Here is a 25,000-nt window from a genome sequence, read left to right as displayed (position 1 = left end):
TACTTTGCAAAGAGTGAAAAAGTACAACAGTACAAAAATATAATTTAAAGTAGAACTGTATGAAGAAAGATTTTTGCTTCCTTTTGGCAGAGTATGAAGGAAAAGGACAAGAATAAACCTTACAGTAATTCATAACTTGTTGGTTTTATACTGTTTTCAGGTCATCGGCAGTTTGCCACATTGGAAAAAAGAGAGGGGGGGGATTGTGGATCTGAAACCTAAATAACTTCAGCAATCCACATGTAAGTGAACAGCAACAATCATTTTTTTCACTTTTATTTTGCTCTCTCAGTGTTCATATCTACAAAAGCCTCTAACCAGTAGTCAAGATAAGTGTTGAACTGAGAAGTATTGATCCAGTAATAGCAGTTCAAGCTTTGACTGTGAGTCCTTAACCCTCCAGACATAATGTCATAGCCTCTTATCCTTGCCTCTTAACATTACCTGCCTATCTCCTCAGAGCTGTCACCTATGGTAATACAGTGCCAAAAGCTTTCTAATCATTACTCATTCAGGCAGCATTTATTCTGTAGCCAGCAAGAAAACTTTAGGTATAGCTTTGAGTTCTGCAAAGAATAAAGTGTTTTCTGTGCAAGTCCTTTTGTGGCTTTAATATAATGCTCATGTTAAAGTGCTGCAAAATATAAATTGACTTTTAAAAAAATAACATGTAAAGCAGAGTGGAAAGACAGTTAAGACATCACAAAACAGAGCAACAATACAGTCTGAGTAATGTAAAAGGCAGCTGGGAACAGCAGCCCATCACAAATGCAATGTATGGCTTGTATAAGCAGTATTCGCATCATATAAAATCCAGAGAGGACTGAAGAAGGCTGCAAGAGGTGGTTAATATCATCAAGGAATATTGTTCTAATGGCGCATTAAGTAGTTTTCTATACGGATGTTATAAAAGCACTGCTTAGTGGTGAATTCTGAAATGCAGGTACTCAACATAATGTTCCCAAAACAGAAGGCAGTTGGGTGGATTTACACTGGCTCTGGCAGCTTCATATCCACTAACACCAAGTTTTTGTAGAGTGACTGGGTCTTAATTGCCCATGGGAGAGACCAAGTCACCCCAAACTATTTTCCATTAGAACAGATGTATGATCTAACTACTGTGTGGAATGCAGCTAAGCTCAGAAAGAACATGGTGGCAAAATGGTGTCTTTTGCACTGGAAAAATGTTACAATGTTTTTATTGCATGTTATTGGTGATTTATTGGTGGTTCATTTTTTATGGATTGTTGTGAACTACCCATCAGTGGCACCTATACAAATATCACCACCAGGTGAGAAGTTTAAAGGAGTAGAGGCACCGAGTTTGTCTAGAAAAATTTCCCGAGGAGCAGATATGGTCTCCATATGGTAGAGACAGATCTTAAGCCATATTTTTATGTAATAACAACAAAGGGTGTTGTTTCACTATGGTCTATTTCATGGGTTACATGAAAATTTATCCCAAGTTGCGTGTGCACACACACATTGGGCTGGGAGGTGAACAGTGAGGTCAAGGGAAACAAAATGAAGAAAGTGGCAATTAGGTAATTAACAGAGGGCAATCACCAGATAGGCTTTGGTATTAGCAAGGAATCCTAGGATTAGTAAACTAATTGACATACACAGGGTGATCAAAGAACTGATGTGATTCAGATCGTTTTTGTTCAGGCCGTCGGTGAGCTTGCAGAAGAGCCTCTTCATGTGTGCTCAGTACATGTTGGTTTGTGTGCAAAAATGGGAAAAAGAACATTTCTTCCACTGAATGCAGCTGATTCTGTGTTAATCAGGGTCACTGCATGTTTGGGTCTTAAATGTCTCCACTGGCTATGTTGGCTAAGACTGAGACGAGTTGTAAAGCTTTCAGTTTGAAAGCAATACTGAAGGTGTTGATTGTGTTCACAGGACTGGTGTTTTCTGACACGAATCAGTTAACATTCAATGTATTCTGGCCCAATTTTGGTTTCTGGATTGTTTCAAAACTGGCAGTGCCTGGAGGACATTACATGAAATTAGTCTGCAGAAGCTGGCACATTAGTTGGCATGATAAGGTAAACATAGGCAAGGAACAAGTGCAGTGACTGCAGTATGAAGTGGAACCAACAGAGACCAGAACTGTGGATGACTAAGGCTAAGCATATGTGAATCTGTGAGAATCGGTGCTTGGAAATGGGTGCACCAAGTAGCAACTGCATCTCAACAAGCACTTTTTTGTTTATACATGTTGTAAAACAGCATTTCTTTGAAGAACAGAAATAACCCAGTGAAATGAAAAATAAGGTTAGAAATGATTGGGAAATACCTTGATACTTAAAGAAATAAAGCATGCTTTGACTTTACTATAAAGAAGTGATCGTGGACAGAACTGAAAAGCTGTGGTTTTAAGAGAATGTTCAACCCTGTCCAGAACTAATGTCTGCAAGGCCTTAAAGTGACTTCTGTCATATGATATTTTAAAAAATGTTTGAAGCTTACAGGATAGGGCATGAAGAATCATACACACTTTTGTTAGCATTTCTCCAGACGCATGCACTTGTGTATGCAACTTTATACATATACATATTTTTGCAAGCTATTTTAGTAACATAGTTTTAAATCTTATTTTCACTGGTACGCGCATTTTTGTTCACTTTCTCCTAATATACCTTTGTTCTGGTACACATTTAGCAATTTGAGGAGTCACAGGATAGCTGAGCTTCAGTTCATCTCTTAGTCTGAATGTGTGAAACTGCACACATCTTTCCCCTTATCTTTAGTAAAGGGTTCTTCTCTTCAGGGCTACTTCCAGCCAGCCAGCCTTGACCTTTGCCAGGATACTCCATTCTTGACTCAGTTTTCCTTCTTCTACCCCAACAGTATGCCCAGTCCCCACTGGGATGATTCCCCCCACCCCTTAGGGCTTTTTCCCTTAAAAGTTTATTTTAGGGAAATAAGGTCTCTGACGTTTTCCTGAGCCTGTCAATGCTTCCTTTCTTGTGATAAAAATGTTTTAATAAATAAATAAATAAATAAATAAATAAATAAATAAATAAAATACTGTCATGTTGGCTACCTAAGGTTTTGCCTTTTCAGACCATGGCCAGATTCTCACATCATGAGAAGCCATGGTGATTTCTTATCCTTGTTGGTGTGCCATGTTGTCAAGACCCTGCCTTGAATTTCTGCATGGCACCATTAGTTTCCTGAAAACATGGTGAGAATCAACAGTCTGTTCTAAGGTTTTCATATTACCTTCAGTCCCTAACCCCAACCCCAACCCTGGGATCTCCATATTACCATTGCTGGTATGGTACTAAGGAGTCTCCTGGAAGTTGCCACTTCTCTCCTTCAAATTCTACTGATCTTGGCTCCCTAGCAACAGATGCATCTTTACTCACTTTATTCCCATGGGTCAAGTGATGTACCCATCTCCCTGTTTACTTTCAGAAACAGGGGAAAAGCTGGTAAATTCACAGAAGAAGAAGAGAGGTATGGAGAGGGAGTTTATTATGAGTTCATAAAAAGCATTGCAGAGACACAGATACACTTGGAGGGGAAAGAATGAGTACCAGCCTCGGGATGAGGCTGTTGAGGTTCATAGGAAGCAACAGACTAAGGAAGGAGATCCCACTTGTAGAGGCTGCCATGCATGGTTACAGCAGGGTGATGGACCGAGAAGTGCAGAAACCATGTTGCCTAATAGTAACCCTATGGGAACCACATGATTGTCTGACCAGTAAGACTGGGCAAAAATCCACACTCCATGGAAACCAGGCATGTAGGGTTGTTTGCCATAATGTGTGAACCCAGCCAATGAGTTTCTTACTAGTATATAAGGTAGAGATTTGCTATAGAATGCACTTCTTTATGCACTGGTATGCTTTCTTTCCTGCTAAATGCAAAATTACAGATTTTAAAGTTCAATAGTGTCTTACCAATGTGGAAAAGCAAATGCTTCTTGCAATTAGATGAGCTGAGCCTACACTCCTATTTATGGGTTAATTAAATTTAATCATATATATTTAATAAACAAAAGATATCATAGAGATAAATTAATATGTATTAATTTGACAAGAAATACACACAGTAAGCAGCAAGCTGTTAATTGTAATAGTCTGAGGGACCCACCACTAGGAGAAGATTAATCCTAATTAATTTTACCTCATTAATAATTGTCCAAATGTGTTGCGTGTATATTGGCTTTTTCATGAGCGTTTGGCACATGACTCCAAACAGGAATCACAAAACTGAATTGTGATGGTTTAATGCAAGAGTACAAATGAAAATTCTCATTTAGCCTTGGGTTATTGAAATATGGCATGGGGTAAACACAAAGAAGTGGGTTATATACATACTTGTTCAAATCTGCCTGCAGAATTCTATGTCCAAATAGTAGTGCCTGGAAAAATGAAAGGTCCTGAGAAAATGAACAAAATAAAAAATGATTTTTAAAAATGCATTTTCACTGCAAATCCTGAGTGTAGCAAGTAGTGCTCATAGCCCTGGGCTAGTGCGGCAAATACTGAACCCTTATCCTGCCATTGCATGAACGTAAACTTTGCTTTTCAGCTACCAAAGTGTTCCCACACAAAGCTCCGCTTCACATAGTGTGAATTAACTTACATCAAAGTCCATTATTATTATTACTCTTGAGATGCTCACAAAGATAAATCTCCACACCATAAACCTCTGCAGGATAAAATCCCAGGAGTACTTGAATGCCTTAGTCACAGTGAAACATCAGCCCTGCGTTTCATTTTGTGGGGAGTTGTCACTTCTAGAATGTCTTTTGATAAGAACACACGAGTAGCTATGAAAGCCACATGGAAACTCTGTGCCTCTGTGTTCAGTAGCAGCAAGTCACTGAATACAACATGTCGGGAGCAAACAACCAGAACGGAGACTGTTTCCTTCATGTTACTGATGGGGAAATCAGACTTGAGCTCTTTCAGGCTCTCCAAGTTCTACCTCAAAGCTCAGGCCTCCTTATTTTCATTCTTGCTTGCAATGTCCTCCCATCCCACCACTTGAATGGGAAAAGCATACATTTGCATTTGCTGTCAGTGACATAGTCACAGAACTTAATCTGCTTGCTGTGGGACATTATTATCTGGGCGAAGGGCATTCTGAATGGGGAAAAGAACTGCCACTGATGAGGGTTGCAAAGAGGTGCATAATGGAGCTGTTCTCTGAATACCCATTCCAGGGTACAGGCTGCTTCATACAAGAAAGGGTGTTGCCTTTCTGTAGCACCCCTATTAAAAAAAATGTTTGGGAAAATCATCCCTTCAAAACTTACCCGAGTTATTCTATTTCTGGTTAGAACAGCTTCTCTGTAGTCGTACTTTTGGCTTTGACTCCATTTTAATTAAGATTCACAGGGGGAAAAAACCTTCAAGGACTTACCAAAATTCAGAGAAGCACTCTGTTCCTAACAAAATATTCTCTAGAAATAAACACATCGATATGATTGCATTATACCTATACAGGAGCTCTTGGTGAATTTTGACTTCAGAGGCGAAAGTCTTCCGTAAACATAATCAGGACTTGGGACTTGCTGGAGTTGAACTGTACTCTGCTATCCATGATATAAAAGAAAATCTTATCTACGCGTTACAGATGTTCTTCAAAAGACTTAATAAAATAAAAGAACATCTTCCTCGCAAATGAAACAAATGTGTCATTGCAACTCTCACAGTCTTCCATAATTAAAAGCTAGACCACCAGCTGACTTCTTTTATTTTTAGAAAGCACAACTTGATCAGCTCCAGGAATGCAACCTTCTTCAATATTATTTTCCCCTCCAGAAAGCAGGAACCCACCTGTTGATCTGTAGGCAAATTCTAGTAGTTGTCCAGTAGTCATCACAAAGTTTAATTAATTCTGCTTTCCCGTAGGCATTCAATATTCATCACTATAGTTGAAATTTAGTCATTAATATCAGCCAAAAACTAAGCATGTGTTTAATCTAAAGGAAATTGATCCTTATGCATCTTTCTCATGTGCTCTTTGATGGATCACGGTTGGCAAGTCAGGACTATGCCTTTTCACAGCAGGACCCACTTCATTGATTTTTCCCCTTATAATTTAAAGAAGTTGACTCCATGTTGATAATATGCAGTACTAACAATTTAAATAGAAGTTATGGAACAGCTTCAATTCTTCTTCAAAATGGGTGGTTCATGAAAAATATTTCCTACAAAAGGGAAAATGCACAGTACTGCTAATGCAAAAGGAAACTTGTGAATTTCTGAAGCAGACTAACCAATGATCATCATGCACACTCCAGATGTCATTAGACTGTGTAATTCCCATCATGTCCTCTAGGACTTATACAGTTACAGCCCAACATTGGCTAGAGAGGCCTATATTTGCTGTCTCTGATCTATAACATCACCAGCCACAAAATTTACCTGGAAATGCAGGAATGCTACATCACCATTGTCAAATATAGCAGAGAAAGACTTAAGACCACACCTTCATTTCCTTTTCAGACTTCAGATCAAAGATGGACAGCCTTTGGACTTGCAAGATCTAATTTATCTTTCATTTGAACTCCAAGATCTACCATTATCAATGAAAAACAGTGGTTTATGCCAGGCATATGCTTAGAATTAAGGAACAGTATACCAAAAAGCACATGCTCAGTGCAGGAATTTATTTTCCGTACCAGACAAAATTTGCAGTCCTTTCATCCATGAGTTCACACCTGGCTTTTTCTAAGCATTCCTAATTTAAGCACCCTTATTATGGGTACAAGAAATGTTTGATGATGACATTTAGTAACATTTGGAAGACCAAACAAGATATGTATTTTGTGTATGGGTTTATGCCCAGATACTATAAGGTTATACGATACCATGAATGAAAAACCTTCCAGGTTTGTCACTACAGTTGTGGCACTATATCCTTGTGATTATTCATGGGTTAAATGGAGCATAGGAAGAAGTTTATTTCAGTAAGGCAGAGGCTGTCTCCTTTGAACAGGATAGCTACCAAAACTAAAGGCATTATCAAGAAGAAGTTTAAAAGGCTATGATAAATATAAATGCTGCATATGCTAGTATGTATGTACAGATGCAAATTTATAAATATTTATTAAACTTTAAATACAGCATGCAACAGCATAGTGAGAAAAAACTTGTTCAATCTGCTGTCTAGATGCTGTTGATAAGCAACTTCAAGGCTGGAAACACTCCAGACTCTTCCTGATTTCACACAGGTTTTCCCTGACTCTCCTTCATCCTATCTCTTTTCCTGCTATCTTCACAATTGTGGCCCTTCTAGGAATGTGTGACACTAGGAATTCCATTTCTTTCTGCCCGATGGAATCCCCCACCATTTCTATTCAAGCACTTGGTGGTGGACTGCATAAGATTTTGTTTACTTGTTTGGATTTCAAAACCATAGGTGTGCATTTGTAAAAATGGCAGAAATGTGATGACTGAACAAGAAAAAAAATGCACAGACTGTCACAATTATACAAAATGAAATCTGGGTAGTGACTCAGCTCAGTATAAATAAACATCTATGGGGAAGTGGAACAAATTGCAGAGAGAGAAACCAGCACATTCTACAGAATTTTCACCTCCCAAGTGGATTCTCATGCATCCTTAGGTCACACTGCAACATGCAATGAGACAATTCATATGTACAGAAATGGTGAGAAGCTACTCTGGTAATAGGTGATCTTTCTGTGCAAGCCTGGCCCCTAAAGGAGTGAATGTGTTTGGCAGGAAAGGCCAACAAGAAGAAGAGTCAAGAGCTTAAGGAAAAGGCACTATACAGGCTGCAAATAAACATGTTTTCACCTTGCCATATTGTCTTTATTGGCTGAAGTTTGGTTAACAACACATATGACAGTGCTTTATCTTCACAAAATGAGCAAAAAATGAAGATAAGGACTACCAAGAGACACTTCAGACAGCCAAGAACTATGAGATGAGAAAGGGAGAGAATGGAACTGCACTTCCTTTAATATCTATTCCCTGACCCACTTCCAGTTACACTTCCCCATGAGTGGCCAAACTGGAGACATAGTTTCTAAATTAGAAACTTCAAGATGAGTAGATCAATACACTGATATATCTAATGGAGCACCACGTAGATAATGGCCAGCTTTAATTCAAGCTGTCTGAGTGGGATTCAAAGATGGAAAGGTCTGAAAAGCACTTCAATGTGAGTGCAGTGTGATTCATGAACAGATGAAGTTTAATTCATGTGTATAAAAAGATTTAAATCCTAGGGAGGTAGTTTGGATTCATGACAAAAGAACTATCATGGGGAACCAGCAGCAAAAGGACACACAGACATTGCTCTTACTGAGTGGTTACTCCAAAGGGGAAACTGGTTCAGAGCACTTTCTACTTGGCATAAGCCCACTGAAAAGAGAAGGAAAATTGACCTGTTTCAAATGGATCACAGGGAAATGAGGAAGCTCAGCTGTGATTTGACATCAGAAGGCTGCACCGCAGCCAGCGGACAAACAAGAGCCTTCCATTCACCATACAGAACCAGGAGCCGGCAGAGGAGCTGTCAATCACAGAGGCTAGATTTGTAGAGCATAAGGAATTGGATGTCCTGGTTGGAGGAATCCTAATAACATGGCTTGGGGGTGTGGTTAGGGCAAAGATATGAGAAGCATTCCTGAAGAAAAGGAAAAGGCCAGGAACAGGGAGTGGGAGATCAAGGCAAGGGATGACTGCAGTTTGTTAAATCTTTAATATGTGGCACTTGGAATCCTAGTGAGAGCATGCTACAAATTAGGCCTTCAATATCTGATTAATTCTAGAAATTACCAAAATAAATACAGGCTAAGTATTTGCTCATTGAATAAGGATAAAGTAACTTCAAAATCTATGGCCACTGGTTGCCATGCAACCTGCTATACTATTATTGCAGAAATAAGCTGTGCTTGAATTTTCCATGCCCTCTCGCTCAGCTGTCTTGATGTTGTGATACTCTAATGCTTCTCAGCTAACTTCCATTAAGTAGGGTTTTTTTTCCTGTGGGGTAGAATTCCAAGGTTAAAATGATTAAATAACTTTTATGGTTGATCAAATATAAGCCCTTATTATACACACTAGGCAAAAGCATACATTTTAATTACTTCACTATCAAAGATCTAGGTATTTACATTTCCATTTTTTTCACTTATAATTCTGAGGTTCATTTGACCTTCATATAGCCCATCCCCACCCCAATATTCTCATCATTTCATCTTTCTTTTTGCATAAGAGAACTCTCCATCCACCTAAAATGGCACACACATTTACTAATACAACATGATTTATATTTATTGTTTTGCTTAATTAGACATATGCTTTACATTTATTTAAGTGAGTTTATTTCATGTAATATTTGATTAGTGTAATGGAATTATTGTGCATTTTTGTAGTCAAGCACAAAACAAAATTAACTGATCAATAATTGATCATTTTTATAGTCAAGTATTTAAAATTATTTTTTTCCTGTGGCATTAATCCCTTTATTGACTATTTTGAAGGCATTTTATATATAAAGGGAAATTAATTGTGGTGCATTCATGTGTATAAACATTTTAAAATGTAGCAGCAGCCTGTAGATATCTATCATTGGTACAAATTTACAAGATCCATCTCATATTTTAAAAGCTCTGTTGTTTGAGATTTTTTGTTTCTTAAATTATTATGCTAGGAGAAAATTAACACAGGGAAAATATGACTTAATAAGGGTCTGATACATTTATTTATTACAAAAAATGTAATGCAATTTAAAATCTCTCCATTAACCTCTAACACTTATGAAAAAGGAGATTTATTAGAAAATGTTAGAAACACCATTTTGTTAATTCACACTATAAATATTTCAAAATAAAAATATACTGCCCACGTTTATTAAAAGGAGGCAATATGACATATTTGCTTTCACATTATTGATAGAGAAATTTGTTCAGTTGATAGTACCTTAAGGGAAAGCAAAAACTGTGTATTTGGATTCAAAGAGATTTAATAGACTGTAATAGCTATATTTTGCAGTAAAGCTATGTTATGGAAATTAGAGCCGCAAATTATATTATGACTACTTTAGTGTAGTGATTTTATTATTATTTCTGACTTTCCGTAGGTCTGTATCTGCTTGTACAGCATACAATCATATATACATGTAACACATGCAAACACAAGACTCGCTGTATGAAACAATATATACAACGAGAATTAAAGAGTAGCAAAAGAAAAATTTGGCAGGATCATTTATGGAATTAACAAAAATATTTTCTAGAAACTACCAAACTAATTATTTGACAAAGACTCAGTCATGCAAGCTGAAGCTCTGAACTCAGTTCCAGTAATGGCTCAACAAAACTAGATGTGGTACTGTTTGCTTTTCTTCCTTTTTTCAGATTGTAATGATGCTCACATACAGACACGTGGCTACACTGCTTTTATGAAGTAACTGCTTCACAGCCTCCTTTCAGCATTCTGCGCTTTGTGTTTGTATAATGCATCACTTCTCCAGCGCTGTGTTTTGAAATTCTGATGCACCAAATAGCTCCTGACAACAATTTTAACATTAGAGCTTTATACATATACACTTGTGTGTGTGCAAAAATGCACACATATTTTAATAAAGAGAAAATCTGCAGATACATTCTTCCATGTACTTTTTAGGAGACAAAAGAAGCAACATTTCGAATGAAAAATCTCAAGTCATTTTAAAGGAGAGTAAATGAGAGCAGACGGCATGTTAAGTGACACATTGTCTCGTGTTTTCAGAGACAGATGGGGGGCACTATCCAATATGTTCAAACAACTTCATGTACAAAACAGGATAATCACAGCTCACTTCAGTGAAGAAGGCAGTGGTATCAGCACTGAACGTGGATTTGAGCCGTTTATAATTAGCGATGCTAAAAATGCAAAGACTTAGTCGTTACTGTCAGGTGTTTAGATAATGCCATCAAGTGTGGAGACCAGAACCCTCAAATCATTTTGTAAACTCAGTGTATCATTCCGAGGACCAAATTTCAATTTCTTAACGTACACACTTTAGACCTTCTGGTGAAATTATACAATATAAAAGAGAACCCCACATGACACAGGCATAGATATAAAGCAGAAAAGAACTTTAAAGAAAAAGTTTAAAGGATCTGTCATCGAAACTTTAAATAGGCCTTTCTCCAGCTGTAGCTAAATTATTGTACTTCTTGATACTGTTTGCTCCTCATAGCAATTGAAAGCATATGTAATTTAACAGCAGGCCTCAATCCTTTAATAAGCTGTCTTTAAAATACCTTACATGGATTACCTATCTATAAATCTGCTTCCCATGCAGAATGTGACAGCATTATGGAAATTGTGAGTTCAGTAAAGATGGCATGTACCAAAGAGAGCCACATCTGCACACTATAAGATTATACCAACATTGGAAGTAATCTTTAGTCATTTATAATACTGCAGAATGCATAATTAAGATTAAGGGGTCTATTCTGCCTTTACTTACGTTCTACATCTCCCTCATTCTTTTTTATTTTTAGTAAATTTAATGTAAAAAGCTTTACAAGACTGTCTTGTGAAAATAAGCAAACATGAAATTTGCCATCCCCAAACGTGGTGTAGGGAAACAGTAATGCAGAGACCACAATCAAGGCATACATTGCAGGACTGTACCATACTGAATGGGAAAAAGTACACACGGAGAAGGGGAAGGAGAAGATTTCTAAGCTGCAGTAAACTAGCAGTTTCATTCTGTACATCATCTCCATGAATTAACTCTATTTCAATAGATTGTCTAAATGCTAGGATGGATAGGGGCATCTAGCATTTGTCAGATGGGCCACTGGCTGGTACCATGTTCAGGGCAGCATTTGTGGAATGGGAAGATCATCAGGACTCTTCTCTCTCTATGACCCAGTAGCAGACTGCACAGCTACCATGAAAAGGCTTAAGCTGCCGGTAGCTAATAATGAGCTATACAAGTAAATTGTGCAATGTAGCTCCCATCCCTTGCAGTTCTTGCCCTAAACAAAGTTGAGCACTTATTGGAGCCAAGCAAAGTCATTGCATGAAGGAAAGGAGAAGAAATTTATGTCCCACGGGTACTGACTGCACTGCAAGCAAAGTATTTCTAATTCCCCTGAGTGGACTTATTTAAAATAAGCAAGGGTACAGTCATGGGCTTTTCCAAGAATTTTTCCATGGCTAACAGAGGCAAAGGTGCACAGCAGTTTGTGGTTATAATCACCTGCATAGCACACACCACTGCAATATACCTATGCATTATCTGGATGAGTATACTTTGTGGCTCAGCAGCAGATTCCAAGATAATTAGATGCCTACAGAGAATGCAAGAAGAACCTGGGAACCGAGCAACATCAATGCAGAAAAATGTTATATTAAAGGAGCATCATGTCTTTCAACGAAACTTTATTTGTTATGCAGCATGAAAACCAAATAAAACCTAGGAACAAGATATGTGGAGAAGACACAAACACAGTACAGCTGTCTTAAGAATATGATTTCCGCTGTCGTGCATCTTATAACATCAACTACTTCATAGGACTAGCCTGCAATAATTTCCTTCATTGTGAAAACATAGGTTTTCTGTAGAGCAGTCTTCTGCAATCTGCTGCCTTCCAGATGTTTTGGATGACCACTCCCACCATCCCTGACAATTGGACATTCTGGCCAGGGCTGATGGGAATTTAAGTCTAAAACTTCTGCAAGGCACCAAGTTGGGGAAAGCAGAAGACAACAACATATAGGGTGTATTTGGAAGGGGAAGAGAAATAGGTATACTTGATCAGAGATTCTAGACTGTTGACTATTCAACTGAGTTTTCATATTGTCTTTAGCCCAACTAACAATACAGCACTTGCATGGCTTGACTTTAAATCATACCAATGCTCTTTTTGCAGACTTTTAAAAAGTCCTGATAGCATTAGAGAGAAGTTCCATAATGTGGGGGAGATCTGGCAGCAGAGAAGTGTTAAGGCCTGAGCACCAAGTCTGAAAAGATTAGTGTCTGAAAATTTGTAGACTAAGTCTATCCTTAGGCAACCTGGAGTGTGAACAATTTATTTTAACCTGTAGTTAAAACCTTCCATTTCAGCCCTGTCTCCTTTCACACTGATAATGGCCATTGCAGGGGTAGAAGACATGCTAAAAACTGGGTAGAAGTAACTTGCTCAACTTGAAGTCCATTTCATGGCACGACAAAATAGATTCAGGTATCTTCACAGTAGGATTTTTACAGTACACAAAAAGTACTCTTTTCTGAGAATCTGATGAGCACAATATCTCAACTCCAAGGCTGGCACTAAGCGAGACATGGATTAGGTTCCACTTGAGCCTCCTCAAGAGCTAAAATATGCATATTCTCTGAAATCTATGTGCATTACAGCTACCTCAGCTTGTCCTTACAAGATTGTATGGTGCTACATTGACGCTGATTCAGCTCCAGACCTCCAGCTCCACAATTCGGCAGGCGCAGTGTCTTTGAATGTGTGCATTTTTTATTGATGATCTTGAGCACATATGCAAGATCAGAAATCATCCTGTCTGCTATGTAGGCCCATAGAGGTATATTTCCCTCTTATAAATACTTTGTTATTCTAGAAGAGCAGTATCCCATATTTGTCAAGGAATATGGCGATTTCATCTTCCACTTTGGCACTTCCAGAATGAAGGGGACAGGGAATTGACACATTCTTTGAGAACTTCAAAGTACTGCTGGGATAGAAAAAGTAGTACATGGAGAGGATTAACTGACAAGGATATTTCCAAGTCTCTGGGGCTATACACCAGATGTGTGGACTTCCAATCATGTACACTTTCTCAAGACTCTCAGGGTGAGGACAGAAAAATTCTGACACCATTTAAACAAAGTTCAAAATCTCCTTCGTGTCCCAAATGTTAATCTGTATTTTTTTCTGATATCGGGAAAAAATCTCCAGGTAGAAGTTATTAGAAAGGCTGCAGAATCCCATAAGGCCAAAGAGGAACTGAATTCCCAGTGTAGTGTACCTCTAGCTATAACCTATCCTTTCTCCACTGTAACTCTGTCTCCTGCAATAGGGGTACAAACTCTATATGCATGCATTGTCAGGGTTTTTAAAATGCTCATAATTAAATATCATTAAAATGTATACCATATTATAGCATATCTAACCACGATGGGGTGGTCACTGACATCGAGCCACACATCCTGGAATGTGAAGTCAAATGGGCCTTAGGAAGTATGAGCAACAACAAAGCTAGTGGAGGTGACAGTACTCCAGCTGAGCTATTCAAAAACTTAAACGATGCAGTAAAAGTGCTACACTCAATATGGCAGCAAATTTGGAAAACTCAACAGTGGCCACAGGATTGGAAAAGGTCAGTTTACATTCCCATCCCAAAGAAGGACAATGCCAAAGAATGTTCAAACTACCGTACCATTGCACTCATTCCACATGCTAGCAAAGTGATGCTCAAAATCCTACAATCTAGGCTCCAGCAGTATGTGGACTGAGCACTACCAGAAGTACAGGCAGGATTTCGAGGAGGGAGAGGAACTAGAGATCAAATTGCCAACATACACTGGATCATGGAGAAAGCTAGGGAGTTCCAGAAAAACATCTACTTCTGCTTCATTGACTATTCATTGTGTGGATCACAACAAATTGTGGCAAGTTCTTAAAGAGATGGGAGTACCAGACCATCTTATTTGTCTCTTGAGAAACCTATATGCGGGTCAAGAAGCAACAGTGAGAACTGGACACAGAACCGCTGGTTCAAAATTGAGAAAGGAGTTCGACAAGGCTGTATACTGTCGCCCTGCCTATTTAACTTATATGCAGAGCACATCATGAGAAAGGTGGGACTAGATGAATCACCAGTTGGAATTAAGAGTACTGGGGGGAATATCAACAACCTCAGATATGCAGATGAAACCACTCTAATGGCAGAAAGTGAAGAGGAACTAAAGAGCCTCTAGATGCGGGTGAAGGAGGAGAGCACAAAAGTTGGCTTGAAACTCAACATTAAGAAAACTAAGATCATGGCATCCAGTCCTCTAACTTCCTGGCAAATAGATGGGGGGAAAATGGAGGTAGTGACAGATTTTATTTTCCTGGGCTCCAAGATCACCGCAGACGGGGACCGCAGCCAAGAAATTAAAAGATGCTTGCTCCTGGGGAGGAAAGCTATGGCAAATCTAGATAGCGTACTAAAAAGCAGAGACATCACCCTGCCAACAAAAGTGCATGTAGTCAAGGCTATGGTTTTCCCAGTTGCAATTTATGGCTGTGAAATTTGGACCATAAGGAAGGCTGAGCACCAAAGGATTGAGGCCTTTGGATTGTGGTGCTGGTGGAGACTCCTGTGAGTCCCTTGAACTGCAAGGTGATCAAACCAGTCAATCCTAGAGGAGATAAACCCTGACTGCTCTTTAGAAGGCCAGATCCTGAAGATGAAACTCAAAGACTTTGGACACCTAATGGGAAGGAAGGACTCTCTGGAGAAGAGCCTAATGCTGGGAACAATAGATGGCAAAAGAAGGGGACGGCAGAGGATGAGGTGGCTAGATGGAGTCACTGAAGCAGTTGGTGTGAGCTTAAGTGGACTCTGGGGGATTGTGGAGGACAGGAAGGCCTGGAGGAATGTTGTCCATGGGGTTGCGATGGGTCAGACATGGCTTCGTGACTAACAACAACAAAATATAAATATTCTAAATAAATATATAAAAAATAAACAACAAAATGGTTGTGGTCATCTAAAACCATTCCAATCTGGGTGTTGTTCTGGTCAAGGAACTTGTACTGGGAGGAGACAGAGGCTGTGTAATCCTGCTAATGCTGCTTGATCTCTCATCTGCTTTCAATACAATCAACCACAGTATTTTTATTTATTTATTTTTGGGGGTGGGGTGGGGTTAACTCTAGGGTTGGGCATTGGAAATGCCATGCAATTCTTGTCCCACCCAGGGAGCTGATGCTAATGGGCAGCTTTTATAAAATTTAATAAATAAATAAAACAAATAAATAAACAAATACTGTAGGGTCAATTTCAAAATGTAGTCATTGGGTGACCAATGGGTGACCTTGGCCAATAAGCAACTGAGCTGTGGAGTTCTACAGGGCCTGCCACTAGTGTTATTCAACCTCAATATGAACCCACTGGGCCCCGTTCTTAGGGGATTTGGAACCAAGTGTCATCATACACCACTCTGTCTTCCTGGGATATCTGAACAATGTTAAGTTGTGTGTGTCCTATATCGGTGCTTAGATGTAGTGATCACTTGGATAAGGGCCAATAAACTGAAGCTGAATTCTCTCAAGAAGGAAGCCCTGTGACTGATTGCCTGTTCTTAAATTTGTTGCACTCCTTTTGAAATATCAAGTTTGTAGACTGGGAGTACTCCTACATCCATAGCTGTCACAGGAGTCCAAAGTGACCAGGGTATCCCGAAGTGCCTGTTACCATCTTTAACTGGCTCACCAGCTGTGGCATCTGCTGGATACGGATAACTTGACAACAGTGGTACAGGCGGAATTAAATCAAGACTGTATTACTGCAATGCTTTCTATGTGATGCTGCTCTTGAGGCTGGTCCAGAAGCTGGATCTAGTGTGGAATGCAGCAGTCCTGCTCCTTTCAGGAGCTGCCCCTTTTCCACCTGCAATTGCTTTGCTGAAGGAACTGCACTGACTGCCTGTTTGCTACAAGGTCAGATTTCAGCCTTTGGTACCAGTGTACAGTGACATAAACTGTTTGGGGCCAGGATATTTGAGATAGCACCTTCTCCCTTACCAACCTACAAAGTTCCTGAGATCATCAGATGGTGTGCTCATGGGGGTCATGCATGGACCTATACTCTGGCTGAAAACTACCCAGAAAAGAGCCTTCAGTGTATGGGCTGAATTCCTTTGGGACTCCTTGGCTATGGAGGTCAGATAGGGACCTCCATAGCCAAAATCAATACAAGGTTGATTTTACTACCTCCTAAAAAGATCCTTATTTCAAGAAGCCTTCCTTGACTGACTAGCCATGGTTTGATTGAGAGCCTATTTTTAACACACTATTTTATTATTTTGTCTTTCCTTGTACTTTTTGTTTTTTTGGTAGAGCACAACTGCCCAATCTCTGCTGCAATAAAATCCTAGCTTTCTAAATATTTTTATGAGATTGCCACTCCTTCCTGATACAGATTACACAAAGACTTAAAGATGAACCAGGAAGACCTTCTCAAGGCAGAGGGGATGTTCATCATTGCCATGGCTAAAAATACTGAAATATAGAAACAGGTTAGTTTCTCATGAGACAAATGAACAGAACAGAAACTACACAGTTCTCCTCAGATCTCTGGTTGTATAGGGACTAAAGACTTGCTTTTCAAAGCAAGCAAACAAGCTAGGAATCTGAGGATAACGGTCCTGCCCATGGGGCAGGAGGAATATTGCACCTGGCTGTTTCTTGTGATCAGCCACGGGTTCAATCCTATAATATTATAGCAAATGCATTATCCTGTTGTATTAAGAAATGGTACTCAGTCATTCTCTTGTTACAGCATTTTTCTCTACCTGCTTCCCTTGCTGCCAAAAAAGCAAATGCTGCAGCAGCGACCAAATCAGGGCTTTGAAAAAAGAAATCAGGGAAAGTGTTTGGGGCTATGGATTAGACTGCAATATGTTCCTATTTGTGGACTATGCTAGTTGCAAAGTCACATCCGACCCATTGCAACCCCATGGACAACATTTCTCCAGGCCTTGCTGTCCTCCACCATCCCCCAGAGTCCACTCAAGCTCACACCAACTGCTTCAGTGACTCTATCTAGCCTCCTCATCCTCTGCTGTCCCCTTCTTTTGCCATCTATTGTTCCCGGCATTAGACTCTTCTCCAGGGAGTCCTTCCTTCTCATTAGGTGGCCAAAGTATTTGAGTTTCATCTTCAGGATCTGGCCACCTAAAGAGCAGTCAGGGTTGATCTCCTCTAAGACTGAATGGTTATTTGATATTAATCATCAAATCCTAACCAAGCTTAGAATGAGACAAGCTACTTTCCTGTGTTCTTCCATTTTTGCTATATAAAACAGTACGGTTTGCTGATTCCACATCCCAGTCAAAATGGGAGTGGGTGCAGGGGAATTAGTTTATCTCTAGCAATCATGATTGATAGACAGATAGCCTCAAGAAGTGGGATGAAGGATTAGATAACACATTTCCTATTCCAATTTTGGCTTTCTGTATTCCAACGTTTTATGCAAGCCAAAAACTATTCCTTTCTCCAGTGAGAAATATGTACTGATGAGTAAGCTTCACACACATGGTTAATTTTTGATACTTTGGAACATGTGGTATTCCTAGGATTTGGCATTTGAGATAGCAGATGGGGTGAAAAGGAATTTGCCATCAAGGCTGGGGTACTACAGCAGAGCCTTTTTTTTCAACTCGCTGCTGGACGTTCATATTTTGGTTTTGTTCAAAATCATGAAGACATGCCATTGCAAACAGGAATAACAGATTTTTACAATAGGTCTGCAATGTACATTTATCTGTGTGCAGGGGTAGAGCTCAGCAGACATTTAACGGACTGTAAGAATCTTTAAGGGTGCAATCCTATGAATGTTCAGCCATAGGAAGGACCTACAACTCCCATTATGTCCCAGCACGCCATAAATTTAGCTAAATTATATTAAGAGTGGGAAGCTACTTTTGGTTGGGGGTAAATTGCCTCTGGCCAAGTTCTCTGTGTGACCACGTTACAATATCCTTTACATTGTAAAATGCTTTTGGAAGACTACAGTCTTGGCAGATGCCTAAGAAGTTTATTAAGAGAGCAACCCTATGATCTTGGGAGCATATAAGATTGATCTGAGGTTCCCCGTTCCTGCCCTGTATCAGCACAGAGAGATGCAGTTCTATAAATGGCTCCTTCCCTATATGCCCTTGCGCCCCCTAAGATCTACAGAGAAAGCTCTGCTCTGGGAACCCTCCCTGAAGGAGGTAAAGAAGGTCTCTACCTGGAGGAGGGTCTTCTCTGCGGTTGCACCCAGACCCTGGAATCCACTCCCCAGAGAAGTTTGCCTGGTGCTGACCTTATATTCCTTCCAGAGCCAGGGGAAAACCTTTATATTTACCTGTCATTTTAAGAATTAGAAATTTTAATTGGTTTTAACATACACAGTCACTTTTTTGTTTTTGTTTTTGCCTTTGTTTCTGATTTTGATTTGGACTTTGCTGAGATTATGTTTTTGCTGTTTGCAGGGATTATTTGTTGTTGTTATTAATTGATATAATTCTTGTTATTATTTGTTGTTATTGTTAAAAAAATTGTAACCCATACTGGGATGTTTTTCTCATGTAGGGTGGGATATAAATGTTTTAAATGAATGAATGGCCAGCTTCAAGTATGGCCTCAATTTAATATTTTCCCTAGACAATACTCCCCGTAAGCCCAAGTAAGTAAAATGTTGTTTTCCTCACTCTATGCTAATAGGGCAGGCTAGAAATCCAATAAATAAATAAATTGTAATGTCAGTGACAGTAAAAACTGTCAGTTTTACATTCACCTGAAATTAATTCATTTTTGAAAATTGCAATTTCCTTTTGTCTTGAACATGAAAACTTTAAAAATTTCGGTAAATTTCTATAAAAATGAACTGAAGTGAGATTCTCACCCAACTCTATTTAATAGCTACAACAATTCTCAGCACATGGCATAGCATGATATAACTTCCTGCTATGTAACTTTTAAAATCTGAGAAGCTTGTAAAAATAATCAAGAGATGGTGTCCCTAATTAAACACTATCCTAGTTGCATACACAGGGAGTCAAGCCAGATTTTCAAGAACAAAGCACTCCACGCTGTAGGCTGGATGAATTATTTTGTCATACTTGACTTCTTAAGTTGATTTTTAAGCTCAATTTCCTTTTGCCCCAGGAATGGACAACTTTGTGAATTCTGGTAAATTCATAACCAGAATTGAACTGAAACAAAATTCTCACCCACCTCTATACATTGTCACTGATGTCCGGTCAAAGGAAGGACTCACACAGAGTCCGCCTATCAATGCCAGGTATACAGCTGATCTCAGAAAGCAGGCAATGCAGCAAGGTGTATATGGGTCAATTGTCCAGGCTGTTTCTCCAGTCTGACACAGGGATTCACGTGTTTTTGCAGAACCTTGCCCTCATTCTAATGCCTTTTGAGCCTTTGTGCTTCACTCTGGATTGCCTAAATTGTGCCTGTGTTTTGTCTTCACTTTTCAGATCCTGTTTCCCCATACAGTTTGGCAGGAGGCAGTGCCGACATTGTAGGATGCTTGTAAAGACATATGACAAGTATTTCCATTATGCAAGGTGATTTTCTTCTCTTGCTACCACTGAAGAACATTACTCTTCAAAATTTGACCTTTACTTGGTTCCTAGTGTCAGAAAAAATTCATAGGAATGCTGAAGACTACAGAGAGCAGCTATTTCCCACAAAGATGAAACAAAGAGTAGAGAAGAGGATACCCAATCCAAGTATTCTTTCTGTCATTGTGTCTGCTTTCCTTTGGCAGTATTTCCTTTAACTGATTGCCCATCATGTTATTGTTCTGTCTTGAATCTTCAGGTCACAGTACGCTTGAATCCATAACACTCTATTCTTTTTACTATTTGACCTTACTGTGAGTTCAAGAGATAAACAGAGGACAGGAATGTGTGCATTTCATTATTTCAGCGCTGTGCTGGCCTACAAAGTGTACATACAAGAACAGAGGATCTTAAGAATCGCAACTTCCATTTTTTAAAAAATGCATTGGCGTGAGGCCAAAGTGCAAGCTGTGGGCTAGAGCCCTGTAGAAGAGAGAGATGACAGAATGTCTACATGGGATGCATGTATCCCATGTATTAAGCAGCCTGGATATTGAGTGGATATAAAGGGCTTGCATCCACAGAGAGAGAGAGAGAACTCCTGGAAAGAAAAATACCTCGGCTAAGCCTGAATATAAGTATCTCTGAAAAGAGGCAGGAACTGTGCCCTCTGTGCTTAACCATCAAGCTCTAATTATATATTTAAGAATATATAAGCAAAGCATTGCAAAAAATAGTGCAGGTTATTAATGCTTTTATAAACATAAAACTTGTTGAAAATTCCTGGGAGGACATTCATAGGGACCATAGGATAAGTCCCCTCCCAAGGACCGAAGCTTTCACCTCCCAAGCTGCAGACAACCATCGACCTCTGGATAGGAAATCTGATTGGACTATTATCTCTCCTCCAGTTCTGCTCCACTGAAAAGATCCCAACAGCTACTATGCCAAGGTTGCAACAGAGGGCAAAAAGGAGTGGAAGAGTAGGAATTCAAAGGTGCAAAGGATAGGAATTAAAAGGCCTTCTATGATGTCTCTGCCCAATGCTGGTAAGTCATGCCAGGAGGGCATAGGATAGAAAGAGAACACTGATCACTGAGCCATTGATCAAAAGAGCATAGCCATGTTTTCTAAAAATACATGAATGTATGCCTGCTTATGTTTCTGAAGTTTAAAAATCAACGAGATTGCAAGTGTTTAATTTTGTAGACTATGAACGGAAGTCCATTCAGGCCTGAATATTGGATACTGATTGGGTCACGTTTAGGAAAAATTTCACTCTTGATGAGAATAGTGCATTTGTGGCAGTTATGAACCCTATACCCAGTCTGCACAACACAGTCTAGAACCAGAACCCTCATTTTCTGGAAAATAGTAGGATGTGTGTATGGCTGCTAACCTGTGAAGCACCCATGTGACAAGAAAAATATATTTGATGTTCTTGAGATGGGTGGTTTCTAGCTTTCCATAAGTGAGAAGCAAAGGAAAAAAAACTTTCCTGCTCCGTTTTCATGATTTGGTTTTCAAAAATTACAACATAGGTTTGGCTATGGAAATATAAACAAAGATAGCAAGACACTGTTATAAGAAATCAAATGTGCTTTTTGTGAATGTCAGAAGCAGATGAACTGCGATTAAAAGTCTTCGTATTTGAAGAGGCTCAAAAAGCTATGCAGCAGGTGCAACACAACCTTTGCTAATTAATTCAGGGAAAACAATGGATCTGCTGGAGAAAGCACATCTGTGATTACTCTTCCAAAGTCACAAGGACAACCTCAGAGAAGTCAAAATGGGATAGGATAATATCCCCACCCACAATAAGAAAGGCCAGCTAGACAGACTCAATGACCCCCAATTTTTCATTTAAACAGGACAGAAGGATTCTTGTATGGCTCTTGATGGCATATCATAGGATAGGAAGAGGACTCTGATACCTGCAGGGACCATAGTTCAGTTACAAAGCACAAGCTTTGCTTTGAGAAGGTCCTTTAGTTCAGTTCCCATCATCATCAGAAAGGAAGAGGAAAGGCTCTGGAACCCTGGAAAGCCACTGCCAGTCGGTATCAACAATACTGAACCAGAAGACCCATGGCCTGACTGGACAAGGCGGCTTCCAGTGTTTGTATGATCTCAGGGCCCACCATGTATCACAGAAAAATGCTTGATCAACATTCTCACAAGTATGAACTGAAATAAAATGCTTTTTATAAGCCCCTAAAATTCAAAGTATGTAGAACTTTCTGAATAAGGATGATTTAAAATTAGTGCACCAAAAAGGGATTGATAATGCACTCAGCTAGGCACTCCTTCTCTGATACAACAAAGTTCTCAAGCAAGTGAAATCTTCTCAGAACTGCCAATGAAGGCCATGCGAATTCTCCCTTACAGATATCCCTCACCCTTATGGATATCCCTAAATGCATTTCAGCATCAAGGCAGAGGGCTTAGCATCTTGCAGGATCAAGTTCCAGAATTCTGTATTAACTGGATTATTCTTACAACTGTAAAATTTTTATGGAAGAATGAGGCTTCCTCTTTTGAACACTGAGGCAGCTTTGCTACATTGTGCACAGTTGATATTGACTATTAACACAGGAAAGCAGTGACTTTATACTTTGAAATCTCACCTTACAGAAAGAACCAATCACAGGACTCCAGCCCAGCTGCAAGGAAGATTTGCAACAATTAACAATGCAATCTTAAACTCTTATTCAGAAGTAAGACACACTGAGTTTGGTGGGCCTCAACCCATGTAAGTATATATAGGATTGCAGCCTCCCCTGTTCAAAGTATAGGGACATGAGGGTAGTGCAAACTTTCAGAGCTTCTTAAGTTTGGGAATGCCACTACCTTTCAATTGTGTGCAAGCACAGAATTCTAGTAGAAATTTCATTTTTCCCCTTCCTAAATAGAAAATACCTTTGGATGCATGTATACAAGTGCCATGCACTTGGTCTATAGTCTGGATAAGTACATGACCTCTATATATCTATAGGTATATATTAAATTCATGCTCTCTTTCATATTCTCACTCTGTCCCTATATATATAGGGACAGATATATATATATATCACAGGAAGACATATATTAGGCAGAGAGAATACAGGGAAAAATAGATACTATTAGCAATTATATGCTTCACACCTATGTTCTCATGTTGCTGCATTTAGATTTATACCTTGTAGAGTATCTGTAGGTTTTGCTACATGGGGCAAATTGAAGCTTCTGGAGAGGGATTTCAAATGGGAAAACATTGTTAGAGGAAAGGATTAACCTCTCCTCCAACCCAATGGAGGCTGGAAGCGCCATCGCTGCATTTGCCACTCAAAAAGTCTAGCAGGAGATCCAGTCAGGGCTCGCAGGTATCAGTTCCCTGCATACTACTACTGCAGGTGCTAGCAGAGGAAGAATATCTCAATAATGTGAATGAGATGAATTGAGCAAGTAGCACAACCTTAGTCAAACAGGCCAATGTATCTGATAAAGAATGGAGCAACCGCAGTCAATGGGCACCTCCAAATGGGAAATTCCTGCCAAGCAAAATACCTTGTGCCATTTTTATGTGGTGTGAGAAAAGTGGTAGGAAACAGGGCAGGGGGTACAAATTTAAGATGCTGTCATTTGGGACCCTCGTCCCTCAAATTCTGTGCATGAGGTACACCACAAGCCTTGTTCTGAAGCACATGAGCTAATGGAAGATTACTTTTTACTTGGATGCTGAGATGTTAAACCAAGCTAATCAAAACTACCCTGGCTGTGATTCTGATGACACTCTTGGCAGGGAGCAGAAATAATATGCAAGAAACTTTTCATACATCCAAATGGATGTAAGAAATATGCCATCCCCAAACTGGTGCTGCACTGTCAATCTCATAATTTCTGATTAGGACCTAATACATCTGCACGGTACAGAGGTGGGGAAGCCAACAATAAACATAATAAAAGGGAAATAATATGAGTATGTGTGATGCATCCTTCCCCAATTTTGTGCCCTGAAGATGTGTTGGATTGCAACTGGGAATTATGGGAGTTGCAGTTCAACACATCTGGAGTCCCATGGCTATGATGGAAAGAAATTATGGCAGTGTAGTACAGAGACACTACATGAAGACGGTCCAATTTTCAAGCTGCCGTGCTTCCAGATAACATTTTGAGCAACAGTGAACAAGGAAGATTCTTGCTTGAGAATCTGGAGAACTGCAGCCAATCCGATCAGATAATACTGAGCCAATGTGCTAACTCAGTATCAGTCAGCCTCATACGTAGTGTAACAAAAATTCCCTTTGTAAATGTATGCAATGTTTTTCTCAAACTGCTATTCTTAACTCTTTGAAAATGGTAAAACTGAAGACTACTTCTGTTTCTTCAGAGGATTTTTGGTATGTCTCTTCCATTTCAATGGTGTCGATTCATAAACTGGCCTACCTGCCCACTCAGAGAAAGCTTAAGATCAAACTCTACAGCCCATTTTCTATAAAATATGAGAAGTACTTCATTGGACATAAAGCAAATAATAGGTCTGCTATGGCTAAACCGTATGTACAATTCTTAGCAAGCTATATTTTTACGCATTGTTGTTGTTAGTCATGAAGTCATGTCCGACCCATCGCGACCCCATAGACAACATTCCTCCAGGCCTTCCTGTCCTCCACCATCCCCCGGAGTCCACTTAAGCTCACACCAACTGCTTCAGTGACTCCATCTAGCCACC

At 39.5% G+C, this 25,000-nt stretch overlaps 1 protein-coding gene across 6 annotated transcripts in view; it reads right to left on the bottom strand.

The window, feature by feature from the left end:
- ZFPM2 (zinc finger protein, FOG family member 2) overlaps positions 1 to 25,000 on the bottom strand; it is a 357,598-nt gene that overhangs the window by 76,899 nt on the left and 255,699 nt on the right. Inside the window, exon 2 of one of the 6 annotated variants that reach the window (XM_044421777.1) lies at positions 4,332 to 4,393. The exons of the other annotated variants lie outside the window; for them this stretch is intronic. The gene's annotated coding sequence lies outside the window, so the exon portion shown is untranslated. The remainder of the gene's footprint in view (positions 1 to 4,331; positions 4,394 to 25,000) is intronic. 6 annotated transcript variants of the gene reach the window in all.

This window comes from Varanus komodoensis, unplaced genomic scaffold, assembly GCF_004798865.1.
Source record: "Varanus komodoensis strain SLA01 unplaced genomic scaffold, ASM479886v1 scaffold12, whole genome shotgun sequence".
Taxonomy (NCBI): Eukaryota; Metazoa; Chordata; class Lepidosauria; order Squamata; family Varanidae; genus Varanus; species Varanus komodoensis.
Note: the sequence above shows the minus strand (reverse complement) of the source record. Positions and strands in the feature narration are given on the sequence as shown.